This window comes from Chamaea fasciata, unplaced genomic scaffold, assembly GCF_029207755.1.
Source record: "Chamaea fasciata isolate MVZ Bird 193981 ecotype frontalis unplaced genomic scaffold, bChaFas1.0.hap1 SCAF_13, whole genome shotgun sequence".
Classification (NCBI taxonomy): Eukaryota; Metazoa; Chordata; class Aves; order Passeriformes; family Sylviidae; genus Chamaea; species Chamaea fasciata.
This window is the reverse complement of record NW_027094098.1, coordinates 18,981,358-18,996,703: the sequence shown is the minus strand read 5'-3', so window position 1 is coordinate 18,996,703 and position 15,346 is coordinate 18,981,358. Positions and strand designations below refer to the sequence as shown.

General features: G+C 44.7%; 1 protein-coding gene across 2 annotated transcripts in view; it reads right to left on the bottom strand.

Annotated features, from left to right (window-relative positions):
• The window catches only part of LOC136296589 (contactin-4), a 260,514-nt gene that overhangs the window by 208,812 nt on the left and 36,356 nt on the right, over window positions 1-15,346 (bottom strand). For both annotated transcript variants that reach the window (XM_066195773.1, XM_066195774.1), the window contains exon 2: window positions 13,662-13,706. The gene's annotated coding sequence lies outside the window, so the exon portion shown is untranslated. The remainder of the gene's footprint in view (window positions 1-13,661; window positions 13,707-15,346) is intronic.

Genomic DNA, 15,346 nt, shown 5'->3' with positions numbered 1-15,346 from the left:
CCCGCAATGGAAGTTCTTCACGGTTCCTGCCATTCTCAGTGGATCTCAACATCCAGCCCTGGGTTTTGATGAATAACGGGCAAACCGCAGCTGTCCAATAACAGCATTTATGTTCAAGCATCACCCAAAATCCTCGGCACGCAAAGCGACGGCACCGAACGTCAGCGCAGTTTTTACTGGGTCCAACAAAACACTGAACTGGTTTTGGGGGGTTTTTGGAGCTTTCAGACACGTGCACTTCAGCAGTGGGACTTTGTGTCAGCCCATCCACCCCCGCGGAGTTGGAGCAGTGGGAAAAATTGGGGTCAGAGGTTCCTAACAGAGGTTTTAACCCCACACAGGAATCATCCCCCTCATCCCAATTCCTGCTGAGTGGTTTCAGAGCTGGCACTCTGGAATTGGCCACCCCTCAACACAAAGTGCCAGAGGATCTTCTCCATGGGATATTCCAAGTGGCACAGGCTGGACTCTGAGTCCTTCCAAGCTCACCCTTCTACACCCCAGAGCTCCACAATCACCCAGTTTTGCCATCCAGGCCAACACAAAACCCTTCTGTCTCCTCTCCCCCTCTTCATTCTTCTTCCCCACAATTCAGTTTACATCCTGTTCTCCTGCAGCTGCTTTTGCTGGGCTGTTTCATCAAGTGGATCATTAAAAACAACATTTCTCTGATTATATTTATTTAGTTTTATTTATTTAAATAGGTTGCTTCTCCAGAAAGGTCGCTTACTCCTATTTCTATTTCTCTATTTTTTCCCCCCCACGAAACAGAAAATATTTTAGTACATTCTTCTATTTAAACAAGCACAGTGGATTAATTAATGTATTTAGTCTCTGGAAAGCTTCTAAATTCTGTCTAGCAGAAAGTGGCCATGAAATTTTCTAGTTTTTTCCCTGTAATTAGGCATAATAATTAGCACAATAATGCCCTTGTTAACATCCCTAATTATATGCAACTAGTGCATCAATAGCTCCTAGAAGGAAGCTGGTTACCTTTCCCATCTCTTGTGGGCACAGCAAACCAGGATCCTGTGCTGAGCAAGGACAGGCTGAGGAGCCAGAAATCAAACACAGCAAAACTCCTCAGCCTAAAAACAGCCCCAACATCAAAACCACTCCTTGGAAAAGTCATAAAATAGCTCCCAGCCAGGCAAAAGAAAAAAAAAGTTCAATAAACCCTCTACATCAAAAGCAGCACCAGGTTCTCCCAGCACTCAAGTTTTGCCGCTTGTTCTTTCGGACTCATTAATCAGCTCCGGCCGCGGGTTCTGACGCCATCAGCTCAGGGACCTCTTGCATTTTCACATTTTCAGTGCGTCCAGCCCTGTCACCAAGCTGCTCAGGTTAGCTCTGCTGGGAGGCTGGCTCGTTCCAGGAATAGAAATTAATTAATCAGTGTATTTTTCCGCCCCCGTGCCAGGGAAAACATCCCTGATTAAAACCGAGTTTTCACAATCACCGCCGACACCGCTATTGATTAAATGGAAGCCTTGTGAGCACTTACTCATTTTAGAGGTGGATTTATTTTGTTCTTCTCAAGCTCCTTTGTTTTAATTAAAGGGTGTGTTCTAGACACGCTATTATTATATATTGAGAACACCTCCGTAAGCCTAAACTATCTTTGTGGGGAAAAAACAGAGCACACAGATGATGGAAGCATTAATTCCCCAGTTAAAATCAGTCTAGAGAACAGCATGCCTTGGAGGCAGTCACTGAAACTCCGTGTGGAAGCTCCAAATCCACCTACAGCTCTGCTTCCAGACAGAAAAAATGCTTCAAACGTGAGGAGTTGGGGCACCCCAAATAAATCCCACCGAGACTGCAAAGCTGGCAGATTTACATCTTACTTGGCTGATATCAATTAAATGGAAATAAAAGAAAGGAACAGCCTTTTGGTCCCAGTATCCATTAACAGTCATCCTCATACACTTGGTACGCTCAAATTCCATGTTATCCTTTCCATATTCCACAGGACAGGACATCACACTTGCCCCTGCACCTCTCCACGTCTCGCTGCTTTCTTTTGTGTCTTTATGGAGACAAATGTTCACCAATTCCTTCTGAAAATGCAAGATATTAATCCTCACACATTCCATTACAGGGAAATCGCGCTAAATTAGCCCAATAATTACAAATTGCGAATTATCCGGTCAGATCTGATAGATGAGAGCTTGAAACACTCTTGACCTTAAATACCTCATGTATTCCTCAGTATTTTACTCACAGCACAATTGCATGGAATCCTCTGGGAAGAAGATTCCTATAACTGTACATTCTTCGGTTATTTTGCCATTTTTTAACTTACCAAAACCACACAGCCCTCCTCAAGATGTCTAGAACATTTTCAAACCTCCGTGTGCATAAATTAGTGGTGCTGCATAAGGCAGCCCTAATTTATGCACTCACTACGGACCCAATTAGTTCCCCTGTAGCAGAATGCCAAACAGATTTCCTTAATAAAGCAGCACAGATCACATCTAATATTTACATAGAACGCCGAGCTTTAACTCTGTCACTTTGTGTCACCCACTCCGGGCTTTGAGAAAGGAATTCTGAATCAGCAGGGACACCTTCCACTGTCCCAGGGTGCTCCAAGCCCTGTCCAGCCTGGCCTTGGGCACTTCCAGGATTCCAGCCACAGTTGCTCTGGGAATTCCATCCCAGCCCCTCACCACCATCACAGGGAGGAATTTCACCCCAAAATCCAATTTAAATCTCTCCCAATGCTGAGGCTGTGTGATCTCATCCTCCCCTCCTGCCCAGAGCAGCCCCTCTTTGGGCAGGAGGTGATAACCTGGTATCAGACAGCTGTCAGGGACTCAATATCTTGATTATTCTCTTGTTAATATTTTAATCTCTCCCAGCCCAGCTGGTTTCTTTCCTTGGTGGAGGCTGAGCCATGCCTGAGTGCCCACAACCTGAAGCTCCACCAAGGGAACGGGGGGGAAAAAACAACCCAAAAGTGCTGATGACGTTTGTGCCTCGGATATTTCTCACTCGTCTTGGGAAGGAGAAACCCTCCCAGACATCTTCTGTGCTGTTGTGATTCTGCTCCAACCCCTCTCTCTGCATTTGTAACCTACTTGAGGCATTTCCCATGTATTTATTCTGTCAAGTTTTGGCTGCCCCAGGTGCCAAGAGCATCACGTAGGGCACCAGGGACCACACCGAGCTGGTCAAACCCTGGGAAGGTTTAACTGTGCTCACGTTTAAATCTCCACCAAAATATTGACACGAAGCAGAGCTGTGTAGATAACCAAGATCAGCGTGAACCAGCTTTTGTCTGTGAAGTGGATCAGAAACTGGTAAAGAAATCGAGTGAAGTGGGGAACTGCTTCCCTGCATGCTCTGTGAGTGGAATAATTTAAGATCCTGCAGTCCCACGGGAAATGTGTGTTCCCATAAGGGAAGATGCTTACAGGGGCTGGGGGCAAAGCCAGCTCTGATGTGCAGTGGCAGGAGAAAGTGCACTAAGTCACTTCAGATGACAAGCAAATCATTTTTCACCTTTCAGGCATTTATTTCAAGCAGATGAACCAAAATGAGCCATTTTGATTTTCCTGGATACCCAAATTAGTTTAACTCTTTTACTGAACAACCTCTAATCAAGACTCTGATAAGAAGTTAAATTCATATAAACATTTTAGAGCAAAATAGCAAAAAAAAAAAAAATCACATTATTTTTATAGCTCTAATGAGAATCCCATACCACCAGAAATGATGTAAAACGATCCACCTGCAACAGAGTTGCTCCAGTGAGTGCTCAGATTTTGCATCCCACAAATCCCCTTCCAGCCCTAAACGATGCAAAATCCTGGATAAAAACCACACATATTTTGGCTCAGGTAAGTTCTGGTCTAAGTGCACAACTCTGCAATGAAGTTTGGCATTCTTTAAGCAGAGGGCAGTATTACATCAGGAAATGGTTATTAAAGTTACCTGCTCTGCAGCATGTGAGATTACAGCACTGCAATTTACCAGACATATTCCAGGTAACTGATTTTATGGATATATAAAGTTTCAGAAAGTGCAGCCATATTCAATTATGACAGAAAATTATAGACAGGGGAGCACTGCAGCTTCCTCCTACACTTTGCTAAGAATAAAGAAAATCTTCTTGTCAATGCATTGTTTCACTTTGACCCGATCCCTTTAATCCCAGAGAGTTTACTCTGCTCTCCTCAAATTAGCAATTCATGAAATATAAATATTCCAGCTACTCTGGCCATTCATCCTTTAAATCCACGTGTCCTCCCATCCCTCCTGGACCTGGCACTGCCATCCTCTAACAGGAATAACTCCTCTGAGTATCCTTTGATGCTCTGGTCCTTCTGGCTCCTGCAATCCCCCAGTCCTGCTGCTGCTGCTGCTGCTGTCCCTCTTAATGGCAAAGCGGGAGCTGAAAACCCAGCCAGGAGATAAAATTCCCCAGCAGAGGCTCAGCTTTAGAACTTTTTCTCCTCCTTCTCTGACATTTGTGTAACATTCAGAGGCCTCTTGCTCACACAGAGATGTTCCTCTCCTCCAGCCAAGCCCTTCAGATGGGAAGAATTATCTATTCCTCGCTGACATCTTCCACTAAATGGAACGTTTAATTAATTTGGTCCTAGGCCAGTCTGATCTCTTTTTGCTCGCATGCAGACGAGCACGACTTGTAACTCTCTGGCACCGTTTCTGCTCCTCCTCCTCCCCCTCAAAAGGAACTTTAGTTGTTTACAGAATAGATACAAGAAAATCCAAGCTGGTACAGTGACACATCATTAGTTAAAAATACACCACAGCATAAAGAGCTTTAGTGCCGAGAGCGCAGCGGAATGCGGAATGACACGAAAATGGCTTAGGAAGGAAAATGAAAGTCATCTGGAAAGTGGTGATTTTTTCCCTGCTACAGGCTGGAACAGAACAAAAAAGACTGCAAGCACTTTGTGTTACTGCAGAAAGCCAACTTTAGTGCAATTAACCGAGTTGAAAATACGGCATAAAGGGTTATAAAAATACATGAAATGTGTTACCATCTCTAAAGTGCAGATGGTAAACAGAGGGCGTGAGGAGGGGGGAAAGGTTTCAAAAGCAAACCCAAAGTGCAGCTCCCTGGCCAGGGCCAAGATAACCAGCAAGGACAATTTGTGATTTGCAGCAAGTTGCACTGAAGGAAGCAGTGAAGACAGAGATGGAAATGCAGCAGAGAGGAGAGGAGCTCGTGGGGAGATTCCTGTGCAAAGCCCAAAGCCAGCGAGCCCCATGCTGGGTCTGAGCGCCACAAAGAGCTGGGACTGCACACAGAGCCCAGCACAGGGAGCCAGGCTGAGCCCAGCTCAAAACCACAGCAACTTCCAGAGCTGAGAGCTCTCTGTGAGAGAGAAAAGATCAGCTCCTGCCTGAGGTTGGTGGTGATGCTGCCTCACAGCCCCAGGCTGCTGGGGAGAACCCAGGTTCACATCTCAGAACAGAAATATGGGCAGAGACCCTCTGAAATAAACCACTTACACCTTGGTTTGAAAATAGAGTTCAGATTAAATTAATTGAACACCAGCAGGTGAAATGTACTCAGGTAACAGCATCTGTGCAACACCTGCAGAAAGGTTTGGGTTGGGAGGGACCTTAAATCCCACCCAGTGCCACTCCTGCCATGGGCAGGGACACCTCCCACTGTCCCAGGCTGCTCCAAACCCCATCCAACCCGGCCTTGGGCACTTCCAGGGAGCCAGGAGCAGCCACCCTTCCTCCATGCCAGGGCCTCACCATCCTCACAGAGAAGAATTTCTCCCTAACTGACCAATCTTCCACCTCCTGACATCAGAGCAAGGCAGCCCCAAGCACACCCAAGGCATTTGGAATGCTGGAAAGCTGAAGGTCAGACAGTTTAAGATCTTGATGCATCAAAAGAAATTATGAGCAATACATTCCTGTAGCTGTAGCAAAAAGAATTACCAATATGGGATGCTCAGTAGTGGGGGCTCGAGTTCCAGGGGCGCAACAAAGCACAACCCACGGCAGCTTCAGTGCTGCCAGAGAAGTCACCAAGAAAAGGTGAAAGAGGTGCTCTAGTGACGTTTTAAAGGGGGAGAAAAAACACAGAGGTAGCTCTAATCATCATCCTCTGACGAGGTGTTTTAATTCTAGGATAACAGACTGTGGCAAAACCTAAATAAAAACAATGAAAATCAGGACACATCTGTTCAGTATGAAAACGTTTTGTTTTTTTTTTTTTTTCCTCCCGTCTGCTTCCTGTAGAAGAAAAAAGACTTCAAGGACTGTGCTGGAGATAAGATCTCCTGTATCAAAGCAGGTGATACAGTAGAATTGTGATAATTCTCGTGGAATGAGAGGAACGAAGATTAAGAGGAAAATGAGGAAATAAGAGATCTCTGAACTGCTTTGAAGTAGGGCACCAAAAAAAGCTGATCCAAATTCCCATTAACTTCAGCAGCCCATGAAATGCAGTTTACTGCCTGCATGGCTCCATGTTCTGGAAATCCCAATAATGGGCAGTTAAACTCTGGAAATACACGGATTACAGGCAGGGACACGCACCACAACTCTACGTGCTCAGAGCTGGCAGTGAGTCAGCAGCACAGGGGAAAACACAGATCTAATAGGAGCAGGGACACAGGGAGGAACTGATGGCCAGGAGTTGTTTGGTGTGAAGAGGAATGAAAATAGTGGCTGTGAGACTGAAGTGATAACTCCTAAAAGGTTTAGAAGTGGCGAGGGAGCCAAAGTGTTGGGAAAAGAGCAGAAGGAGTTACAGACTGGAGACAAAAAGTGAGTCATGTTCCAATTCCTTCTCTGTGCCACATGGTGTATCGAGGACAGCTGCCACTCAATAAATCCTAAAATAACGTTTTACTAGAAAACTTTGAGCGGGGCAGTTGCACTGCATCACCTCCACAGATCCCTTCCAAATGCAACAAAATCCACCGGAATTTCCAACATGGAGAATAATCATTTAAAAAGAACATTTAGAGAAACCAAACAAAATACCTATTTCCAAGTGAGGACATAAAAATGTTGTTCTTAAAATGGTATAAACAGGAACAATGATCAGTTGGAATGAATTAAACAAACCCAAACCATCTTATTTTCCTTCTCAATAAGGACAACTGTGATCCTGAATAACTGAGACTCAAAATTCAAAGAAAAAAAACTTCAAAACTGACCCTAAGGAATATTTCTCTTCCCTTCAGTTGGCAGATGGATCCCTTGAAGCAATGAATCCATTTGTCAAACACTTCCAGGGGGGACAAGGGATGCAAATTTGCACCCACGACCAACGTAAATACAGACAAAGCAGGGAAACATTTCTTGAGTGACTCACCCCAACACCTTTATGCAGAATCACATCCATAATATTTTATTGAGAATTAAAAGGGTGACAAAATGAGTCCTAGCAAAGATTAGACTAAATATTTTAATCCACAAAGCAAAGATTAATCTGAATCCTAGATTTCCTGAAGAACCTTTGGTTCTGTTTGAGTTGTTCATTTTGAGGTATCAAATATTTTAAAAAGGAGCAGTAAAATCCAAGTGTGCCACAGTGAACCATGAGGGGGGTTGGCAGCATCAGGAGTTTCACCCAGACATTCCTTTAGTTTGGGGTTTCCTAATTTTTAGCCACATTTCTCAGCGTCACAGAACCCCAGACTGGTTTGGGACCTTAAAGCTCATCCAGTTCCAGCCCTGACACCTTTCCCAGGCTGTTCCATGCCCTGCCCAACCTGGCCTTGAACCTGAGCAAAGAATTTGTTGCCACTGGTGCAGCAGCAAACCTGGCAGCAATAATTCCACCTGCCACAATTCCAGCTCCAAACCAAACCTTTGTGTTTGCCAACTTAACGTTGTTTTTTTTTTTTTTTCTTTATGAGGATGTGGGTTAAAAGGGGCACGAGAGCTGCACAGTCAGGACACCTCATTTCCATCTGTAAAGTAAATGTTTAATATTCCAGGAGTCGGAAATTAATTTCCTAAATGTTAATTGATGCCATTTCAAATCGCCGAGGGCGCATTGAAGGCGTTTCAAATGATTAACGCCAGATTTGATGGCAAAGAAGCCATTTCAGAAATGGTCACAGCCACAGCCATTCCTCCTGTCCCACCTGCAGCAAGAAACGCTCGCTGAAAGCCAAGTGAAATGGGGGAATTTAACCTGACTAAAATCCAACCATCTCCAACCTGATTTTGTGTCCTTCACTAGAGGACAGAGCTGCTTTTAGGGGTGTTTCGGGCTTTTTTTTTCTTGGATTTGCACCGTGGACACCACTGATGACACAAGTGGAGGCTGTTCAAGCCACTCAGCCCCTCACGAGCACGTCCTTAAATAACTAAAATGACTAAACAATCCAAATAATTGAAAGAAAAAAAACTATCAAAAAAACTCCCTCAATTGATTTGCAGCCCCACAGCCCGAGCAGCATTCCCACAGGGTGCTGCTCTTCCAGCCTTGCAGGATAAACTACAAGTCTCACCTCAGATAATCCATGAAAAAGTGTCAGTGCCTGAAGAGTGAGCAGCAATCCAAACGCCGAGGTGTGCTGGGGAAAACACATCTGTCTGGGAGGAAACGGGGACTCTCCTGGCTGCAGCACTGCCACTCCAGCATTTTTCAGGAGCTCTACACTCACTTAAGCACCCCTCGAGGCAGCAGCCACCACGAGATCCGGGATGACGGATGTTCCGTCTCCAACTGCAAATCCCACTGTGATTTTAATTGAATCCCAGCAGCCATTTAATTTTTTTTTTTTTTTCCCAGAGCCTCTCCACTCTGTATTTGCTCCCTTTGCTCCCAGTGATTCAGCAGTTTATCCCTCACTACACTAATCCCTCCATAAGACAGTTTCTCTCACACCCTTTCAAGCAGTGCTTGTGACAGCAGCTGCCCGTATCACTGGTGTTTGGGGCCTTTTTTTATTATTATTAAATAGGAATTTATCTCAGACACGCTTTGGCTTTCAGGCTCCACCACTTTTCCATCCATGAGAAGCATCACACTCTGCTGGTCCGTTCTCCCAGCTCAGCTGATGACAGCGTTGCAGGAATTAAAAAAGGGGACAGAAAAATGGAAACCTGGAGCCCAGAGGATCAGAAACAGGCAGTGACGCCTGGAACCTAAACCAGCTGTGAAATGCTCTTCAGAATATCTGGAAAATAGATGGGGGGACTCCGCAGAGCTGCCAGCTGGCTGTTTGGGTTACTCACCTAAGAGGTGCAGAAATTCATTTAAAAGGAAGAGGAAAAAAAAAAATAGGGAAAACAAACTGCCAGGACCCACCTGTGGCAGAACTCCCAGCAACTCCTATCATCCAACACCACCTTGGAATCCAGGCTTGACACATCTTGACCCAGCTATTTAGGCAGAGGCTTAAAACTCAGTCTAGTGACTCTTTCTTGTAGTAATGAACAGTTTAAAAACGCCATAATTGCTTCTGACCATAATCATCCAACAGCCATGAGCTGTTTATCTCAGAAAAATTAATCCTCAAAGGGTGACCCTCACGTCCACAACGTGCTCTCAGTCATGGAGGGTGATTGATAAGTTATTCCAAGCCAGTCCACAGAACCACTGGTGGTGGCATTTTATCATCAAAGCTCCTTTGCCCTTAATCAAAGGCTAATTCAACATGAAATCCTTAAATATGGGCTGCACCACGAGATAAAGTTAGCAACCTTGAAAAGGCTGGGAAATGGCAATTTGCACACACAAACACAAGATTGAGAGCTCCCATCATAACCTGCCTCATCAATCACCAGCAGCAGTGGCTTTAACAGGACTATTTCCAGAGTATATTAAACTTCACGACATCTTAACCTTCTTGTAAGGCCACAATAATCTCTTTTACAATATCAAACAAGTGCAGAAGGGCAGACTCGCTTTGTGCCGAAGCATTCCTCGTGTCAGATTGCAGAATTAACAGCCTTGCTGCCTTCCCAGACGTTCCTCGGTGTCATTTCAGCCCCATATTCCCACTCAGGGAACACAGACAGCACATCTCACACGTATTCTGAAAGAAAACACTCTGAAAAGCCGGAATGAGGCACATCCCTTGAGCTATCACCTGGTAATTACCTGATCTTCCAAAATCTCTTTGCAAGGAGAAGATCTGGCCAGGCACCTGTGACTGAACGCAGCTTTGTCCCAAGTTTCATTCAAGTATTTATCACGATCTTAGGGTGAAAAGTGAAGTCGTGAGGACTCCATCCTGAATATTACTCAAGTTTAAGAAAACAAACAAACCCAAATACTCCGAATCTCAAGCAAAATTCAGACTCTGCAATGATCAATTACAATCAGGCTTCTATCAAAAAGTTGCCATTTCACTCTGCTGCAAAGCCAGGATGTTCTCTCCCAGCTCTTCCTCTAAAGAACACAACTTAATCCACCATAAAGTGGCAGTTTTGGTGATTCAGTTGAACAAATCACTTTAGAACAACTGACTCTGTTTTAATTTTGGAGGGGTTCTGGGTGGCACAAGGATTAGGGGGGGAAGGAAGCAGCCGAGGAAAGGGATGGCAGAGAGACACAGAAAGTGAAGAGCAGGAGAAGGTAATCAGGCTGGAAGAGGGAAAGAAAGGACATAGATTTTCAGAGGATTGGGAAAAGAGTAGGAGGACATAGTGGCAGATGTGTCAGACACATGTGACAATGAGGAGCCAGGGAAGGAGGGCACTTGAGGATCCTGGGGAGCAGAGGGATGCCCGGAGATCACAAACAACCCTTGCCTTTGAAGGAGGGATCTAAAAACTGCACGTTGGAGGCAGTTCACTGCCCATCCAAGTAATCCTCTTACACACTGACCCCCAGCACTTCCAGCTGAGCCTGTTCCCACCTGGAATGAGCAGCAGAGCCAAGAGCTGCCAGACACAGTCACACACCAGGCAAAGGGGACGCTGCCAGTGGACAAACCCAGTCCCAATCTCGTCAAACCATGCCCTGAAACCAGCTGCTTTTCAGACTATGCTCATCAAAATCTCCTTTTCCAGAGCTCTTAGCCAGCACATTCAGTTTTAGGACATTCCTCCAGCACAGCCATGCATTGTCTGCTGGTAATAATTCTTTAATTAGAATTACACTCTAAGCCTGGTTGTGGGATACAAAGCACAGATGCTACAAGCTCTAAGAGGACTGCTGGCCTGTCACTGTTTTAATTAGCTTGACAGGTAATCAAGTAGAATTTTGTAATTATACCACTACGAAGCACAAATGTTTCTTTTCAAATCCTTGCTTCTGGAGTCACTTTTGGTCAGCCACAGCCAGTTCTGAGCCACGGGACCAGAAGCAAAAGCCCAAACTCGGCTTCCTCAGGGCCTGGCTTTGGCTCAGCAAGGCCCACGTGCTGCTGAGAAGAGTGGGATACAAACTCCTGCCCTCCCCCAGAGATGAGAGCTGTATAAAAGCTGAATCTGCAGTCCCCAAATGTGTCATTTTGGCAAGTACAGCAGAGTGTGTGACTTTTCCCTCCAAAACACGCTGTGCTTGCTCTTTGAGAGCACGACGCTGGAACCCAGGGCTCGCTGCCACCGGGGCAGGGCAGACTTTGGGCACACAAATTCACTGCTCAGGACATCTCAGCAGCTTGGGTGACATTGCTGTCCCCACTCCCCACACAAACCCAATTCTGCCGCTTTTCCAGACCTAAACACCGCGCAGGGCACCTTTTAACGGCTCACATTCACCAGCTGCTCCCCCACAACAGCTTTTATTTCAAACACCCCTTCACTCCCAGTGCCAGGGATGTCTTTTGGGGCTACCTGAGAACACAGGCCAGACAGAATTAAGGGAATGAAAAGCTGTTCTGTTTCTTGAAGGGCCTTAAGGTACATTTAGGGCAGACAAAACCCAAAAATGGACCCCGGGTCACGGGTTTTCACACTTTTATCAGTTCGGTCCATTTGCATTTTGGGGGTTCATCTCCCAATTACAGCTTCAGGTGATGAAGTCATTCACCCCAAGTTTGCTGCCCCCAACTCACTTTTGTTTCCATCTCTGAGGCCTGGGGCAGTGAGGTGTCCTTGATCCCCAGGCCTGGAGAGGAATTGTTGTGTCTGCCCAAAATGGGGAAGCAGCAGCTCACACTGTGTGTGGAGTTGAGAGTTCTACACTGAAGAACTGCAGGGTTACAAATGTACGAAAAAGATAAAAACTAAAATCCTCAGGCATCACCAGAATGGAGGCTTTTAACGCAAATTCCAGTCACATCCTCACCAATAAGTTGTGTTTACCCAAGAGTTAAAGGCTCTGTAAACAGAAAGCAATTTCCATCCTCCTGTCTGGGGTGGTGTCAGCATTTGCAAACCATTACCAGCGTGCCCAGAACTGTCTGCTCCAGTCCTCCACACTCCCTATCAAACTGGCATTTAAGGATTTGGAATGCAGAACACAAGGCTGCAGCCTAAAAATAATATCCTGAGATTTGATCCTGCACTTCTTATTCAGGCTCAATTAATCAAGGTTGCCTAACTCTTCAGAAGTACTTTTCATCAGCAGATTGAAAACACTTCCCACATGAAATGGGGATCAGCATCTCCTTTTTCCTGTGGGGAACCTGAAAATGAGATTTCACCTGAGAAGGAGCTCTGAGGCTAATTTAGGAGTACTGTCCAAAGGGATGAGGAGTCCATTATTCAAAGTTATCTTTTATATTAAGAAATAAGCCGTTCCATTCAGACCACTAGAAGGACTAGAAAGTGATCTATCACAGGATTTATCATGCTGTCTTTGAAAAACCTCACACCAAGATAGCACGTTCCTGAAGAGCCAGGCTGAATGAGAATATTTACTCGATCTCCATCTTCAGTTTTCATTGTGAACACTGCCCAGGACTAAGGAAAAACTCCCAGGAATTAAGAAATTAAATATTTTTGTCAGAAACCATCTGTAGTCTCTCTGAACAGATACAGTAATAACATCTAAAACTAAGACAACATTTATTTTTCAAATAATTGCAAGCCCTGAAAACATCATCTTGTTCTCCTTTGGAAACAACATAATTCAGACTTAAAAGCATGTTGCAAAAAAAAAAAAACAACCCAAAAAACCCCTCAAGATAATTTCAGGTTCTATAGAACAAAACCCACCTCTCCACTAACAAGATTGATTCCCTTTGACATTCAAACTGAGAGCCCATTAAGAAAATTTGAGTTTCAGAAACGCCACAGGTTTTTTTTAGACAAATTCAATTGCAGAGTCAATCATTCAATGATTAATTAAACACCAATTCTGAAAATCTCTTGACAAGAACAATAAGAGCCTAACCAGAAAAAAAAACCCCACAAAACCCTGAAACATTATTGATACCAAGATATCAATATCCTTTTGAGAAATATTAATTCTGTAACTTCCATACATCCTGTTAAATATACATCATTTACAATTTTCTGTTTACAGTGAGAGCTGAAGGCATTATTATGTTCCACATTTTCCATAAACCTTCCAATGCAGAATTGCATAAATGCAACATACACACCCCTAAGAACTTAAACCCAGATATTGACATATTCTTTTAAAAAGGGAAATCAAAACCCCCAGTCAGGGCACAGAGAAACTCCAGGGCAAATTCTTTAAAGCACAAACAACGCAAAGGAGATTCTGACATTCAATGCGATGATGTCAAAAATAAAGGGAAATTAACACCAACCCATCAGAATTAGGATTAAAGAGTTGTTACCTTCTCCAGTGCATGATACGTAGCCTTCAGTCAAATTTCCAACACCTGAAAGAAAAAAATTCAAATGGAACGTTGGTGATACTGATATTTTAAGGCACTAAATTAATTCCTGTTGCTGTTAATTTGTTTTGCAGAGGAAGAGGCTGCCTTGGGTTGCTTTTATTTGCTATTTTCCAGGTGCCACGAGACAACAGCAGTAACCTGCTCAGATCCTTTTCCACTGCTTGATTCAGTTCCTCCCAATCCATGAGGGGAACCCAAAAGCCCCAGCCTTGCTCCATCCCCCAGACTCCACCCTGGGCTTCAACCTTTCCCCCTGGGATGACTCAAACCTTGATTTTTTCCACCTCTGACTTCACTAAAGGCTGCAACTCTTCCACTGATAACTCAGCACAGCTCTCAGCTGACAACAAACCAACCTAAATCCCACAAAAAAGGCTGAAGCGGAGCCATTCCCCATTAGATCATCCAAACCACATGCTAATAAAATTTGTAAAAAATAGGAAAAAAAAAAACAACCCAGGAAATTCATTCAATACATGCTTTAAACCTAAAGCTTCACATGCTTGGTAGCTGGGTATGGGTCACACAGAGAACATATGGCAAATGGAGATGATGTTTATGGAACTAGAATTCAGCGGGCACCAGAAATGCAGCAAAAAAAAAAAAAAATGATAGAAGGAAATATAAGCTTGCTTTTTTTCTTTTTGCACTATCAACACATCCCAGATAGGAGAGGCAGAAAAAAGAATTCTGACATTTTGCCTGAAGATAAGCGCCCATGTCCTGGGTTGTAGCTTGAATTCCAATTTATTATGGGGAAGTCACAACCAGAGGACACCCCTGCTCCTGTAATGGGCTTGCTCCTGAGAGCCTGAAAATGAGATATTGAGAAGAAATTCCTCCCTCTGAGGGTGGTGAGGGGCTGGGATGGAATTCCCAGAGAACTGGGAATTTGGGAAGTGCCCAAGGCTAGTTTGGACAGGGATTGGAGAAGCCTGGATAGTGGAAAGTGGCAGGGGTGGCACCGGATGGGATTTAAAATCCCCTCCAACCCAAACCTTTCTGGGATTGCACGGATATAAAAAGCCGCCACACCACATTCTGCACTGAGGAATTGCACTCCTGGCAGTCTAAAGGGATATTTTGCCTTCATTTATCGTGGATGTACCACCCCCATCGCCCAAACTGAGAGCTCCACCCGCGGACCATGGGGACATTGCTGTCCCCACTCCCCACACAAACCCAATTCTGCCTCGTGGTGCCACTTCCAGACCTCAACGCCCCCCAGGGCACCTTTTAATGGCTCACATTCACCAACTGCTTCCCCACATCAGCTTTCATTTCAAATACCCCTTCACTCCCAGTGCCAGGGATGCCTTTTGGGGCCACCTAAAAACAGAGGCCAGACAGAATTAAGGGAATAACAAGCTGTTCTATTTATTGAAGGGCCTTCAGGTATGTTTAGGGTAGAAAAAGCCCCCCAGGGGCTGAACCCAAAACCACAACAGGTCACGGGTTTTCACACTTTGGTCCATTTTCATTTTTGGGGGTTCATCTTCCAATTACAGCTTCAGCTAACGAAATCATTTACCCCAAGTTTGCTGCTCCCAACTCACTTTTGTCTCCATCTCTCAGGCCTGAGGCAGTGAGGTGTCCTTGATCCCCAGGCCTGGAGAGGGAAT